Raw genomic sequence first — 17,500 nt, 5'->3', positions numbered from 1 at the left:
ATGTGAATTACACGAAAGCGATTGCGATTTCTGTGTAATTTCTGCCAAGGTGGTTATATAATCTGGTGACCATTGGCCCTTTGGGATATTAAAATTCGGGAATTGTTTTATTAAGGGAGATTCAATCATTTTCCTTTTATAACTACATTTGGATTTGAAAATTGGGACGAGGCAAAAACCATTTTCAAATCCAAATGTAGTTATAAAAGGAAAATTATTGAATCTTCCTTAATAAAACAATTCCCGAATTTTAATATCTCAAAAGGCCAATGGTCACCAGATTATATAACCACCTTGGTAGTTAATAAATTATTTCCTCATATTGTAAAAGCGGACGATTTACCACATAACCCGCGTAACAATATAGATGCCACATGAGATGTCTTGTCCATGTTCCCTAACTTTACCTCTCTCATCTGTATATAAGATATGTATGTTCTCTTGTCTATGTATTCCGCTTGAAGAGGATCACAGCAAGTGATCGAAATATACGGAAATTCGTTATTTCCTTTTTTTCTTAAATCCAAATAATAGTGGGTTTTTAGTGCATATATATATATATATATATATATATATATATATATATATATACATATATATATGCATATACTGTATATACATATATATATATATATATATATATATATATATATATATATATATATATATATATCAAATCAGCAAAGAAACAAAGAAACAGTGTGTGCAAACACTATTCAAGATTTTAAGAAAAAAAAATGATGCCAAAAGATACAAAGATGGGTCACCACGAGCATATCTCCATTCCCGTATGATACAACTAGGTATATACACACACACACACACACACACACACACACACACACACACACACACACACACACACACACACACACACACACAATATATATATATACATACATATATATATATATATATATATATATATGTATATATATATATATATTTATTACATCATGTCATAATATTGTAAAAAGGAACATAATTGAATCATGTTACATTGAAAATAGTTTTAAAAATAATATGAATTTAAGTTTAGTTTTGTACAAATTAGATAACTTTATTATTAAAAAGATTGTAAATAATTCTTCTGGATTCGGGTAACATTAGACCTTTCCAGTTCCTCTACCACTATGTACATACTACGACCTTTGGTCATTTTCTGTATTCTTTGTACCCTGATGATGTCTTGAATAGACGAAAACGTTCGGTATTCATTTCTTTTATTTTCCAAATGGCTTCTGCAAGTATTGTTGTCACGTGTGCTTAGTGATTTGCTTTGCATATATGAATATGGGTAGAAGGTCTTGTATGTATATTATCTAACTAGAATATTACCATATTTTATTTTATGATATATATTCTGATAAGACTTTGGAAGGATCAGGAACGATCAAGGTCCAAATCATGTTATTGTCCGCCTCTCGGGTGAATGATATTATTTGGGATTTGGTCTCGCAGTCTCTCCAGTCCACTACAGTAATGAAGGTGTTAAACTGTCCGTTGACTGTCCATTTAGCTCAATGTAGGATAACCATATTCAGTTTTGGTCATCTCGCACACCCTCATTTTGGTTCGGTCGTTTTTCATCCAACCTGTTATGCAAATGTTAACTGGGCTAGTTAACACCAATGGAACAGTATTACTTCAACATTTCCTGATCGATCTTTAACATTATCTGTCTATCTATTATCTATGAAGATATCATATCCTAGCGAGGATATTCTTCATTAATATATCTTGTAATTTTATGCAATCTATTTGATTATCCCTTGTCATCTGTTCCCGATCTTTGCTTCATTTCGCTGTGCACATTTCGGTAGATTGTCATTCCCGTGACTGATTAAACTTTTGACCTCCAATAAATTTCCCCCAAGTCAAGATAAATGGCTGATGGAACTGTGTCATCACTGAACTCCTATGGGTGCCAACATTGAATGAGTCACTCTGTCACTGTCCAGCAAGTGAAGTCCTTCTATGAATCGTGGGTTCACCATCAGACCAATATAGTTTTTATCCAAAGGTATTGATTGTATAAGTTTAAACCGTATAGCTTAGGAGTCTATGTTACACACCTATGACTCAGAGTCACGCACACAATAAATTAACATTAGATTTTAGTTTTATTTAATGAAGAAATGCTGACTTGCTATTAACTTCAGCTACCTTCCTTTTCTACCATCATCCATCAGTCTCCCCCCCCCCCACGACTCGTCTACAATTCGCAATTGCCACATGGTCTCTGATATTGGTGCTAGAATTTCATTTATCAGTTCTAATTCAAACAATAGCACATGAAGTTTCCTTGCGACCATTAAAGGTATATCAAAATGATGATATCGCTGATTTACTGAGTTTCATGATGAATTTAATTTTGTTAGGTTAGGTTAGGTTAGGTTAGGTTAGGTTAGGTTAGATTAGATTAGGTTTAGTTAGTTTAGGTTAGGTTAGGTTAGGTTAGGTTAGGTTAAGTTAGGTTAGGTAAGATAAGGGTAGGTTACATTAGGTCAGGTCAGGCTAGGTTAGGGTAGGTTAGGTTGGGGTAGGTTATGTTAGGTAAGGTTAGGTTAGGTTAGGTTAGGTTAGGTTAGGTTAGGTTAGGTTAGGATAGGTTAGGTTAGGTTAGGTTGGGCTAGGTTAGATTAGGTTAGACTAAGTTAGATTAGGATAAGTTAGGTTTGGTTAAATTAAGCTAGTTTAGACTTGGTTAGATTATATTTGGCTATATTAAGTTTGGATATGTTAGGTTAGGTTAGGTTACATTAGGTTAGCTTAACTTAGGTTAGAATAGGTTAAGTTAGGCTAGGGTAAGTTATGTTAGGTTATCTTAAGTTATGTTAGATTAGGTTAGGATTGGTTAGGGTAGGATAAGTACTCATGAATATTGGCTGAATTAAAAAAAATCGCCATACCATACCGACCGTGATACTGCACATGACAAAGTATTTACACAGCGACGCCAATATCGTCGATCTAAACCAGCCCAATAATCTCCCCACTACGGTCGTGTACTTTTAGAGATTTTATGCAAATTAATGCTACACAAATCTTATTCTCTCGTAATCATGGCTTTAAGGCTAATCTCATTGAATCCGTTTGCTACTCTAACGAACAATAGACTTTACACTGTCTAATGCTAGATAACGTCAGAGGTGTAACCAAAGATATATTAGCAAAAGCGCATATTCAGTATGGGTGAGTTGATTATACTATCTCGGATTTCATACACAATCACAACCTCTTCGAGGCACACACCAATCTTTATCTACTTTGCACCATCTATACAACCTTATCACTGTGGTTGGGTGCAAAGGCTGTATCAATCCTCAGCGGGTAGACCGATGGTCCTGCAGCTGGCTTAGTTATTTCTCTCAGCTTAGAAGGCGTTGACTGAGTGAATATTAGTAATTGTCCCACCTACAAATGTAAACAAAGACCCGACAGATAGATTATGTTGCACTATTTTTTGTCAATCTTTCTACTAATCCCATAACCCATCCGTTCAATCCTTTAGAGTCCTGTATTTTACCTACAGTTGAATAAAATCACTTGAAGACACGCAAATTAGGAATACGTTTTTATTTATACCTGTATTTGAATAAAATCGTCCACCGTCAGACAGAATAAACAAAAAAGTCAACTTGAATACTCAAAAGTTAAATCAAGATGGTCCCTTTGGAGACCTTGAAAGGTTTCCTCTCGGCTGAATAAAATCATCAGGCGTTCACTAGAACAAAATAGTGAAGATAAATACCAGATTTTAATGTGTTTACTTAACAGCTATATCGAGTTCAAGCCATGTAGCCGATCAAGTCCAAACGAGGGGAACGTCATAACAGGAGGAATAAAGGCTTCTTTTCCAACTGATGGTGTCTCTTCTAACATTCCTAAGCGCATCTGCCACTTTCGTATAATTCATTTAAGACAGCTTTTAAACCTCAAATGTTTAAAAGGCCCTTGAAGCTAAACAAAACCACCTGATGTTAGCCAGTAGGCATTGGTACCAATAAGCTGACCTAGTCACCACCTCTTTCAAAACTAACTGACCTAGTTAATTATCACGCGAGGCAGCAACAATTGATGTGAACAAACCCGGGTACTGTACCCGCCCCTCTTTTTTTGATCTGTGTCCAACTAGTCACAGGAACTGGAGGTCTCCAATCAAACAGCTGAATAACAAGTAACGATGGTCGACAATGAGAGACACTTTTTTCCCGCACAAAAACAGACGTTGACTACAATACAGAATAGCAATTTCGAAAATGCGACCTGTTTCGCTTGGGTAAATTGTTGACCAAAAAATCGTTTTGGATTATTTATCAGATCATTTCAGTTGTACAAGTACTTTTGGTTTCAAACCGAAACATATATCCGGCGGTAAAAAAGACATCAGCATAGCGTTGTTCGAATTGAAAAATCATGAACAGGAAATTTCTGACAGCTGTACCAATCACTTGCGTTCACTTTGAAGCATCAAAACTTGGTCGTTCTTTCTCTTTTGGTCCCTTCATAATATGTCATGCCCTTGTTTTTATTTATTTATCTTTTTTCCCTCCATACGTCTTAGAATTTATGTCGAACTGCTTACGTACTTTATTACCAATTATTGTGAGGGCTACTTTTCTTGATGAACAGAGAACCTGTTTGAGATTAAGGCTGCCCTTCTTCTGACCATACACGTGAGGGCCACATTTCTTGATGAACAGAGAACCTATTTCAGATTAAGGCTGCCCTTCTTCTGACCATACACGTGAGGGCCACTTTTCTTGATGAACAGAGAACCTGTTTCAGATTAAGGCTGCCCTTCTTCTGACCATACTCGTGAGGGCCACTTTTCTTGATGAACAGAGAACCTGTTTCAGATTAAGGCTGTCCCTCTTCTGACTATACTCATGAGGGCCACTTTTCTTGATGAACAGAGAACCTGTTTGAGATTAAGGCTGCCCCTCTTCTGACTATACTCGTGAGGGCCACTTTTCTTGATGAACAGAGAACCTGTTTCAGATTAAGGCTGCCCCTCTTCTGACTATACTCGTGAGGGCCACTTTTCTTGATGAACAGAGAACCTGTTTGAGACTAAGGCTGCCCCTCTTCTGACTATACTCGTGAGGGCCACTTTTCTTGATGAACAGAGAACCTGTTTCAGATTAAGGCTGCCCCTCTTCTGACTATACTCGTGAGGGCCACTTTTCTTGATGAACAGAGAACCTGTTTCAGATTAAGGCTGTCCCTCTTCTGACTATACTCATGAGGGCCACTTTTCTTGATGAACAGAGAACCTGTTTGAGATTAAGGCTGCCCCTCTTCTGACTGTACTCGTGAGGGCCACTTTTCTTGATGAACAGAGAACCTATTTGAGCCTAAGGCTGCCCCTCTTCTGACTATACTCATGAGGGCCACTTTTCTTGATGAACAGAGAATCTCTTTCAGATTAAGGCTACCCGTCCTCTGACTGTACTCGTTCAATGAAGAGGTTACCATGGACATGAGAAATAACCTGGTAACAGATTAATTTAAAAAAAGTCTCATTAATAGGAAAGTAATTCATCGAAATATACCATAGATAGTCTTCCCCGTGGACTATTCGGAATCTTTCAAGCGTTGTTATGGAAAATCTCGAATTCAAAATAGTTTTTGAATATTTCCAAGAATTTCGGAAAGTTGCTTTCGTTTTGACTTAAAGAAATTTTCGAGTTTCAAGGATCTCTCAAATTTGGAAACTTTCAATATTTAGAAACGAAAGCGTTGTTATGGAAATCCTCGAATTCAAAAGAATTTCGGTATATTTCCAAGAATTTCAGAAACCAGGTTTCGTTTTGACTTATAGAAATTTTCGAGTTTCAAGGATCTCTCAAATTTGGAAATTTCTAATATTCAGAAACGAAAGCGGTGTTATGGAAACTCTCAAATTCAAAAGAATTTTTGCATATTTCCAAGAATTTCAGAAAGCTACTTTCGTTTTGACTTATAGAAATTTTCGAGTTTCAAGGATCTCTCAAATTTGGAAACTTCCAATATTCAGAAACGAAAGCGTTGTTATGGAAACTCTCGAATTCAAAAGAATTTTTGCATATTTCCAAGAATTTCAGAAAGCTGCTTTCGTTCTGACTATTAGAAATTTTCGAGTTTGAAGGATTCCACATACAGAAAACTACACTTACCCACATTGCCACCTAGGTGTACTACGACGATGAATAAGGTAACTTGCGGGCGGTTGAAATAAAAGCAAAAATGTCATTCGCTACAAAACGACTCAAGATTGATTCTGATCCTGTCAGAGAAGGCAAAGCTATATGTTCTCCCGTTCTGTAGCGACTATAAGAAGCTCAATATGTACTGTCACCGTTTGACAAATTATAGCTTTTTACGTTCTTCTTCCATTTTAAGCTGGAAGAAGAATGGCTGGCTTTGTTTGATCTTATCCACTTGTTATTGTTCTATTTCATTTTATTGTATTCAATTGTTTTCTATTCCTTTTCAAGTTTTTATTTGCTATCGCATTTCCTTTTGTTGTATTATCTATTCAGTTTAATCTAATTTCATTTAATCGTATTTGATTTAGATTTGTTTGATTTTACTTTATTCTAAATTTATACAATTTTGTCCAACTTTAAGTTAATTTGTTTACTTCTATTAATTTTATTCTTTTATATTTCATTTTTTTATTCTCTTCTATTCTATTTTAATACATATACATTCTAAAAAGCCTTTTCCCCCTTATAAGAGGGGTGGCTGAATATGAACATACATCTACCTTACATCGGTCTCATACCCACCCACAAATCCATTTGTTGCCCTTCTCATCGTACCTCGTGCATGCATGAAGAGTCCTGTCCTCCACCAAACTGCTCCGGTCAGAGGCAATGCAGCTATGCAGTAAGACACAGTACCTCCACACAGGTTTACTTCCACTTCTTCATTACATGACGATTCCCTCCTCCCCCTCCCTCTTCCCTTCCGGGCCATCCATTCGATGATTATACCGAACATACATTTCCTCATTTATTTACGATCATTTTCCATCCACCGCTATTTTTCGCATTCTCTCAGCATTATTTGATCAACACTGTCTGCCACCTCTTCACCTGCGATCTCCACCTCACCTCCACATTTCTCATTCTATACATCATCGTAAATCCCAAACATTTACTTCATTCTCTTACGTTATATATCAACTCCACCCCTATTTCTGCAATTACATGTCACCCACACGTTCAAAGGTCTCCACTTCCTCCAGTCCCTCACTCTTCAAATTCTTCTTCGACCAACTACTGCCACTACTCCTTGTTTATTTCCTAACCTTACTTTCACCCACATTGACTCTCAGCTTCCTCCTCTCACATAACCACACAAGAATCTCCACTGACCGATTTAGTCTATCCTTCAACTTAGCTACAAGCGCAATGTCATCTCAAAACAGCAACTGGCTTACCTCTCTCTTTCCTCTACTCTCAAACTCCAAAAACCCTGCCAAGAAGATTCGGATTGACTTCCCTCATCACCCAATTCACATGTGCGTTAAACAACCATCGTAACGTTAATCACACCTGTTTGTATTTTTTTTTCCAAATCGACACTGGTCTTCCACAATTATTCCCTCCGTTATTTGCATCCTCTTACTTAATACCTTACCATACACTTTACCAACTACATTTAACGACTGATTCTTCTAAAACATTGCTTTCACATTTGTCCCTTTTTCCTTTGTACTCGTATAGTGAAACTATAAATGTACACCTCCAGCCCACTAAAACACTTCCTTTCCTTAGGCATAGTAGAATTATCCATGCTTCCCCCAGTCCATTGGAACATTTCTTTCTTCTGGACGTGAATTGCACAACTTTACTAGTCATTACACTATAACGACGCCTACCTTCGCCAGATACTCCCTACTACAGCAATATAACACAGGTGGTTAGCCAGATGAGTTACCAGATTTTATCTCTGCATATTCCCTTTTCATATAGCTCTGTCTTTCTTCATTCCTATGACAGTCATTCTCTGGCATCTAACGTTGCAACAATCAATGTCTCTCTTTCTCTACATTCAACAACTCCACGAAATACTGAACACATCGTTTTCTTGCCACCTTCATTGTAATTAGCATATGGTCATCTGCATTTCTTACCTACCTGACTGCTCCCACCACTATTTTCTTTTTAAAACATAAAGTCATTATTTTCATAATTATCCGTCAAATACCTATTCCACCTTCTATTCACTCTTCTCCTCTTGATCTCTCCCACCGCGCGTCTTGGTTCTTTCTTCTTTATTCTCTACCTCTCATATGTTTTCTCATTTCTTCTTTACAACAGAAATTCATACGTTTGTTTAATGTCTACCACCGTCGCTTCCAGCTTTTCCCACCATTTGCTGTATCTTCGGTTTCCTTCCACCTTATTCATACCACAAAATGCCTTTACGCACTTAAAATTCCTTCTTAATTCATACCCATTCTTCCTCGACCTCTGCTTCTCCTTCCTCCTTTGCTGCATTCCAGGCTTCTTCCAGCTTCACACACGTTTTTTTCTTTTCTTTTTCATTCCATTTCCTCAGGCAACACTTTCTTCTTTCTGTAATTAACTTACACTCGTGATTTTCTTTCTAATATATAATGATATAGCAATCGATTGTCCTCTCCCATGTACTGTATACATTCACCTTCAGAATTCTTCAATCTTCCGTTTGGGTAATATCGTATAACTTATTAAGATCCTCGACTACCCTGCCACCACTCACGTATAATTACGCTTCTTTTCTTAAGTATTGTGTTCGTTATCATTATTTCCATTCCAATGTATATCTTTAACATCTCTCTACTACTCCATCAATCGGCTCATCTCCTACTCAAGCGTTAAGATCTTCCGAAACCACTACATTTACCTCTTCCAAAATTCTCTATACATTCGTTTACACAGTTCCAAGACACTTCCTTCACCTCCTCACTTTTTTCACTCCCACGGTCATGTGCACCCACAAAAGCACATCCTAAGCACATCCTAAGTTCATCTTCACCCATCCTCGAAAACTTCTTTCCACTCTACCATGGACTTACGTAACTCATGGCTTATCGGCAGAGCCGCTTCCTTCCTCCCTCGCCCCCTCCCCCTTCCCCCCTCCTCACTCCTCCCACCTTACCCACTTCCCTCCCAAACTCCAATTTACCTCTCCTTTCAGTTTAATTTCATTCACTGCTAACACATTCATCTTTCTCCTTACAAATATATTATCAATATATTTCCTTTAATCATATGCATACACATCCACACACATTTAATGACCCAGTTACTGGGAATTTAGTTGGAGTCCTCCTTGTAAACCCTCTTATGCCTTGATTTTTCTTAGAAGAATATAGAGTAGAGGGCCCCTAGCCCCCTCATTACATCGCAAATACTCACTTTGTATGACATGCATGAAACACAAAGGTAGTATTTCCTCTCCCTCCCCCTAGAGGGGGGAGGGGTCAATTAAGGAAGATGTAGAGTCGTAGGACTGTTAAAAATAGGATAAAAGGGACAGTACGAAGGAGGGACAATAGTAGTACAAGGCCATCTCTTCATTTCTTTAGAAGTAGAGATCCTCAAACATAAACGTGTAATGAGTAACAAACAAGTAACAAAAATAGTCCTAAAATTATGACTGTATTATGTTACCATACTTTCAAAACACTCTTTTTTTCATATCATGTTCTATGAACTGATGATGGGTACCTGGTTATCATGGCCGTATAAGACGGACGTCAGAGAGAATCATCTCCTTGACGTCCGTCTTCAGAACCCGTCAGCATCCTCACATTCATCTACATGCTGATTCCCTCCACCTATTACTATAACCCAGTAGCATAGAAACAGTCTCACTCTTATACAACACAGAAAACAGTCCAACGTATCTTCCCAGAGATATCTATAAGAAGGAAGGGGTACTTTTTCCAGGCTGTGGGTTTCCAGTCAGTAAAACACGAATTTAAATTTTTTATCTGTTTTATTCTACATATTGATACCATACCATGGAAGACATCCACTGCAGAATACGATCTTAAAAATTGAAGATAAACGGGAAAGACTTACAGTATGACTCAGGTTTTGATTTCTGGAAAAAAAAATCTGGAAATATGACTTGAGTCAATTATGACTTCGGATACGTTTTTGACTCAGGGCTCGAGCCTCTTCCAGGTTCTGTAATATAACCAATGAATTCACTCTTAAACCCCTTTGCCATGCGGAATCAATATAAAAAAATTCTGGCTAACACCACACGAATTTATTTAGCTGCAGAAAAAGCCCAAAGCTAAAATGGTCAAATTCGTCCTCAACTTATCCATAACCGTCCAAGAAGATCCAATTCTCAATTTTATTCAATCTTTACGCAGCTCTCTTACTACACGACTCAGACATTACCAAATCATAACCCAACCCTCAGTCTCTACTCAATCCTGTCGCTACACAACGCAGACATTATCTATGAGACACTAACTCTCAGTGTTTTTCCAGGATAAACAGTATCAGTCAATAACTTCTAGTCTTCACCCAGTCCTGTTATTATATCATTCATTCATTACGAAATCCCAACTCTCAGTTATTACAAATCCCAGACATTATCAGATACTGACTTCCAATCTATACACAATCCTGTTACCACACGACCCAGCCTCGTCGTTACACGACCCACACCATGTATTAGACCCAAACTCTCAGTCTTAATCCAATCCCTAACTCTTTAAGCCTTCCGTCCCCGACACAATTATACCTATGAAATCGCGTCCTTTCAGGGAGTGCAGTGGCTCAACGGTCCCGGGCGCGGGCCCGGTCTCCACCTCTGGAGGTGATCAACTAGAGGGAGGCGGGGCGATCCCAAGACTGTCTCCTGATATCAGGAAGGATGCACGGCCTTAAATCGTAAAATGAACTTCTGAAATCGTCCCCTTCCACTCTCCTTTCTCTTCCATCCTTCCCCCTCCCTTCTCTCTTCCCCCTTCCCTCCCCCTCCATACTCTCCCACCTCTCCCCCCCCTACTCTTCCTGTTCTCCCAAGACCTATGAAACCGTCTTCTTCCACTCTGTCTGTTTTCTCACTGCTCTTTTCTGTTATTTTTCTCCCTATTCTCCTCATCCCCCCCTCCCTCCTCTCTTCCCTTTCCTTCCTTTCCCCATTCTCCCACTTTCCACCCTCTCCCACTCTCTCTCCTCTCTCCCCATTTCACCTACTCTTCCATCCATTCTTCTACTCTCCCTCCTCTCCCATTGCTCCTTCTTCCCCTGCTCTCTTTTGCCTCCCAACTTCCGTCTTCTCCTACATTACCTCCTCTCCCACTCTCTTTCCTCTCTCCATTTTTCCACTCTCCCTCCTCATCTATTCCTCCTCCTCTCACCATTCACTCTCCCCTCCCACTTCGTCCCCCCCACTTTCCTTCATGTTCTTCTCTTCCTCCTCTCCCACTCCCCCTCCCTCCTGTCCCTCTTTCTCCTCCCCCTTTCTCGTCCCCCTACTCTTCATGATTTTCCAGGATCTATGACACCCTCTCCTAATCTCTCTCTTCTCCCATTGTTCGTCCTTCCCCTACTCTCCCTCCTCTCTCTCCTCCTTTCCCCATCCCTCCTCTCCCCATTCCTCCTCTCCTCAATCTCTCACTCTCCCACTCTCCCTCCTCTCCAATTCTTCCTCCTCCCCCACCCCCTCTCGCCTCCAAAATTTCATTTTCTGCCAGGTTTCTTCCCCCCCTACTCTCCCTCCTTTTTCCACTCTCCCTCATCTCCCCATTCTCTTCCTCTCTCCACTTTCCCTCCATTCCCTCATTCCCTCCTCTCCTTACTCTCCCTCTTTTCTCACTCTCACTCTCTTCCACTCACCCTCCTCTTCCACTTGCTGCCAATATCCACTGAATGAGTAGTAACGACTTGTCCCCTAAAAGGTCTCTGACCCTTGTTCCACTCCATCCCCCCCTTCCCACCCACTCCCACCCTCCACTCTAAATCGATAGTATTTCAGGCTTGTGCAGCTGAACGTGAGGGAATTGTTTGAATCCTTTTGTAAGAGTTTGTGATCATTCTTTACTGTCGCCATCTGATCGGATCCTCTATAAGACTTATGATCACTTTCGGACCGCCTGGGCTCCACCATGTAATGCACGGCAGAGCTTTTCCGCACCCAACCATCCTCCTCCTCCTCCTCCTCCTCCTCCTCCTCCTCCTCCTCCTCCTCCTCCTCCTCCTCCTCCTCCTCCTCCTCCTCCTCCTCCTCCTCCTCCTCCTCCTCCACCTCCTCCTACTCCCCCTCCTCCTCCTCCTCCTCCTCCTCCTCCTCCTCCTCCTCCTCCTCCTCCTCCTCCTCCTCCTCCTCCTCCTCCTCCTCCTCCTCCTCCTCCTCCTCCTCCTCCTCCTCCTCCTCCTCCTCCTCCTCCTCCTCCTCCTCCTCCTCCTCCTCCTCCTCCCCAACTTTTTTCCTCTTTCTTTTCATCTTCATTATCACCCCTACCCTCTTCTCCACCTCCTCCACTTTCTCACACTCCTACTGCCCTTCATCTTTTTCTTCGATATTATTTTTATCTTCGCTTTCCACCTCCTTCTCCTATTCCTCCTTTCTCTTGTCCTTCTCCTTCTCTTCTTCCTTCTCTTCCTTCTTCGCCACCTCTTCCTTCTTCTACTCTTATTCCCTCTATCTCTCTTCCTCCTCCAACTCCTCCTTCTCCTCCTCATCTTCCTTAACCTCTTCCTCCTCTTCCTCCTCTTCCTCCTCTTCCTCCTCTTCCTCCTCTTCCTCCTCTTCCTCCTCTTCCTCCTCTTCCTCCTCTTCCTCCTCTTCCTCCCCTTCCTCCTCATCCGTCTCCTCCTACTCCTCACTCCATATTATTTTCATTTTTTGTCTCTCCCATACCAATTCATCTCCCAACCATGTGTATCTTCCTTCGTCTCCGTTCTTCTTTTATCTAAATCAAAGTGTCAGGTACGTTCTCCTTTTTTTGTATTTAATTATACTTTTCTGGACCAGTGAACTGATACAAAATGTGAGGTTTTAACCAATGATTCAGACTTCCATCAATCTCTTCAGGACAAGACATCTACTCTCAACTAAATCAAATCACCTGGAGCCAGCAACAACGAAAGCTGCAGTGTTTGTAGTCTTGACGAAGAGGTCTTTTGTACAATTTGTGAGCTTATGAGAGACATTGAAGTTTTGTTAAAAGAGGAAAATTATTAAAAAATGTGGCAGTTGCCTAGTCTGTAGGGATGTTTCTGAAAAAAAAAAAAATACAAAGATGGAATCTTGGTTATATATTGGTATAAGTTAATTGAAACCGTTCCAATGCTACAAGATAACGACACTGTAGACAAAGTTATTTTCCCAGCTGTTAGCCAAGAGCTCTGGGAACCAAAGATTTCCACCAGTGGAGCTACAGCTGGAATCTAGTTTTAATTAGTGGATAGCTAGTGATCCTGTTAAGTGATTAAGTCTTCTTCAGGAAGCAAAGAACATACACGAAAAAATTTTGAGAACACTTGGTTCATCTATTATGGACGACATACGAAGACGGATTCCTACGTCACTGTTACTATGCATTGAGTCTTGCTGACAAGTAAAGGTCGAGAAACATTTTACTTCATCTGTACTCCGTGGCATACGTTAAGAATCATAATAAGGCAAGCAGAATGTAAGACTGTAACTTCTTAATGCAATAATTATCTTTCTAACGACGTCAGTAGGAAGATAGTAAGACCAAGAAGGATGTTAATGGGATCATTGCAGTAGAATCGAAACCGCTGGGATGCTAATGAGACCAGTTAGAGGGAATGTGCATCTGGTGAAACGATAATGAGGCCAAGTAGTGCTGATGAAGTCTGTGGAGTGCTAATGAAGGTACGGATCCCCCCATGTCTTTGACGAGAACTGGCCAGGAGCACTGTGTAATGATGGCATCTCGGACTTGTTGACGGAGAGAGAAAATGGAGGAAAAGAAAAGAAAAGAAAAGAAAAGAAAAGAAAAGAAAAGAAAAGAAAAGAAAAGAAAAGAAAAGAAAAGAAAAGAAAAGAAAAGAAAAGAAAAGAAAAGAAAAGAAAAGAAAAGAAAAGAAAAGAAAAGAAAAGAAAAGAAAAGAAATGAAAAAAAAAAAGAAAAGAAAAGAAAAGAAAAGAAAAGAAAAGAAAAAGAAAAGAAAAGAAAAGAAAAGAAAAGAAAAGAAAAGAAAAGAAAAGAAAAGAAAAGAAAAGAAAAGAAAAGAAGAAAAGAAAACGAGACGGAAGGAGCAGTTGGGGATAGGGATGAAGTGGGAATTTGAATAACGTTGTGAACAGGGATATATAGAGATTCTAAACGTCTTTTGGGAATAGAAACAGAAAAGACGACGGGAAGCAGTAATTGGGATTGGATGAAATAGGAATGGGGATAACGTTGGGAGAATGGATATATAGGGATTGAATGGGAACACCTTTTTGGGAACAGAAACAAAAACCAAACCGGGGAGTAGAAACTGATAACAGGGATCAAATGGGAACGCGATCAACATTGGGAACATCGATAAGGAATGTGATAGGTAGACGGGATCAGGAATTTGAACGGCAAATGGGAACAGAAAGGAACAGGGAATTTGAACGGCAATTAGAAACAGGGATAAAGAAATAATGTGAACACCAATTGAAAATGGGGATGGAAAGGGAATGTGGATGGTAATAAATAGGGAATGCATAGGTGGGGATGGGGAAAGATCGTTGAAGAACGATGCACTTAGGAGAGGGAGACGTTTTTGATAGAACTGCTCTTGGAAGAGGACACGCAATATAAGTGGATAGACAATGAGAACTACAGTTGACAGAAAACAGGAAAGACAGAAATAGAAAACGAAAGGAGGAGTTGGAAACGGGAGTCACGTTAGTGGGAACTGTTCACGGAAGGGATTCAGGGAACACAAAATTAAAGTGAATATAGGGAATGCTAGCGAAACTTTGAAGAGGAAGGGAATAGATAAGCAGGAGGAGGGCAAGAAACTGAGTTGGGAACGAAGGTTTTGATGAAAGAAAGACTTTTGGGTCGGTAAAAGGGAATGAGTCTTAACAGAAAACGCGAAAGAAGGGGGCATGAGAGAGAATATGACGGCAGTTACTGGAGAATGAGGAGATGGAAATGGAGAATGGTACACAGAGTTGGGGGAAGAGAGATGCTGATGAAGACATGACTCCAGTGAGGTGAATTCGGAACAGACTGGAAAGAAAATGTGATTCAGACTGAACAGAAAACGGAGACTAAAGCATAGACTAAGAACGAAGACGGCATATAAGGTCTGGAATATGGGATTAGTTTGGGGAGTGGAAAAATGTAATTGGGAAAGTATAAAGTAATTGTGGAGGGGAAAGGAATGGAAACTGGAAAAAAAAAACTGGAAACTGGAAAGAAAAAAACAGGTCAGGAATAGATCAAGGAAACCAATATTCAATATGACAAGCGAGATTGCTTGTCTGTTTGTTTGTTTGTTTGTTTTGATGTCCCTTCCTCATTTTTCAATAGATATTTACCAGAATTGGCAGGGAGACTTACATGCATTCCATGATAACACATGAACAAAGAAAGCCCAGGTTTGAAGTAATAGTTGTACGGTATTCCTTTGGCAGCCATTTCTAGTTGAAATGGCTGGAGAGTCTACAGGAGAGAGGACAACAAAGACTAAATCTTGACCGCAAGATAGTACATAAAAAGATCTCAGGGGTGGTATCTTAATAGAAATCTTAATCTATTTTAATAGAAAAATTAAAATAATATAAATAACAAATGCTATGAAAATGTCTACAAAGAATTAAAAAGAGCACTAAGACAATATGAAATGATATAGAGAGAGAATGAAAAAGGATATGTATGAAGGTAGAAGACATTATGATGCCATACAGGTAACAGAAGAATGTATGATTTATATACGTTCATGTAAACGTACAAACACATACGCGCTCGCGTACACTTACACACCTACACACACACGCACACACATGCATACGCGCGCGCGTACATTTACACACACGAGCGCGCACGCACACAAGCGTACACACACACACACACACACACACACACACACACACACACACACACACACACACACACACACACACACACACACACACACACACACACACAAACACACACAAACATACACACACATACACAAACACAAAAACACACACTCACACATACGCGCACACACATGCACAGGCACGCGCGCACACAAACACACATACACACACACACACACACACACACACACACACACACACACACACACACACACACACACACACACATAAAGAAACACACACATTCACACACCCAAAAACGTACACACACACACACACACACACACACACACACACACACACACACACACACACACACACACACACACACACACACACACACACACACACACACACACACACACACACACACACACACACACACACACACACACACACACACACACACACACACACAAACACACAAACACAAAATGGAAACACTCAAACGAGAAATGCCATACCACTTGCGGACGTGCAGTTGTGGTTGGTCAAGAGGAATATTCACGTGCCATTTTTGTCCCACTTTTGTACTCCTTGTCATTTACCTCGTATATTCCCTTAATATCCGTTTCGTTGACCCTCTACTCTTGTTCACCACCACCACCACAGTATTTGTGTTACACGTTTGCATCACCCTCCTGGATCTCGCTGTTCTCCCTCCGACATTCTTCCCCCTCTGTTCCAACATCCAGGTCATCCATTCCAATTTTCATTGGTTTAATTATCTCCGTGGCATTTGTTTCTGTCCATAGAACTCCGTTTACATCCATGTCATTTGTTCCTATTCTGTGGTTTCCCAGACGAGTTTGTGTTGGGGTCATGTGCTTTTTATTGGAATGAAGGTTTAAAATGGTTGACCTAATTCAACGGATTTTGCAATCATCAGAGAAACTTGACAGGTTGAACGCGTACTAATACAGGCATACTTTATTAATATATATGCATATATATGTGTATCTGTCTATCTATCTATCTATCTATCTACAGTATCTATCTATCTATCTATCTATCTATCTATCTATATATATATATATATATATATATATATATATATATATGTATATATATATATATATATATATATATATGTATATATCTATCTATCTATCTATCTATATATATATATATATATATATATATATATATATATACATATTTACACACACACAAACACACACACACACACACACACACACACACACACACACACACACACACACACACACACACACACACACACACACACACACACACACACACACACACACACACACACACACACACACACACATACACACACACACACACATATGTTGAAAGTAGGTAATGCTGATAAAAATATAACAGAAAGACAGAAACTTGACGACAGTAAATACTTTTCTGTTTTACATTTTCAGAGTAATACACATATGAGTTATTTATATATATAGACACAAGAAAGCTTCACTGA

This window comes from Oratosquilla oratoria, chromosome 19, assembly GCF_046742065.1.
Source record: "Oratosquilla oratoria isolate Oo_2021 chromosome 19, ASM4674206v1, whole genome shotgun sequence".
Lineage (NCBI taxonomy): Eukaryota > Metazoa > Arthropoda > Malacostraca > Stomatopoda > Squillidae > Oratosquilla > Oratosquilla oratoria.
Note: the sequence above shows the minus strand (reverse complement) of the source record.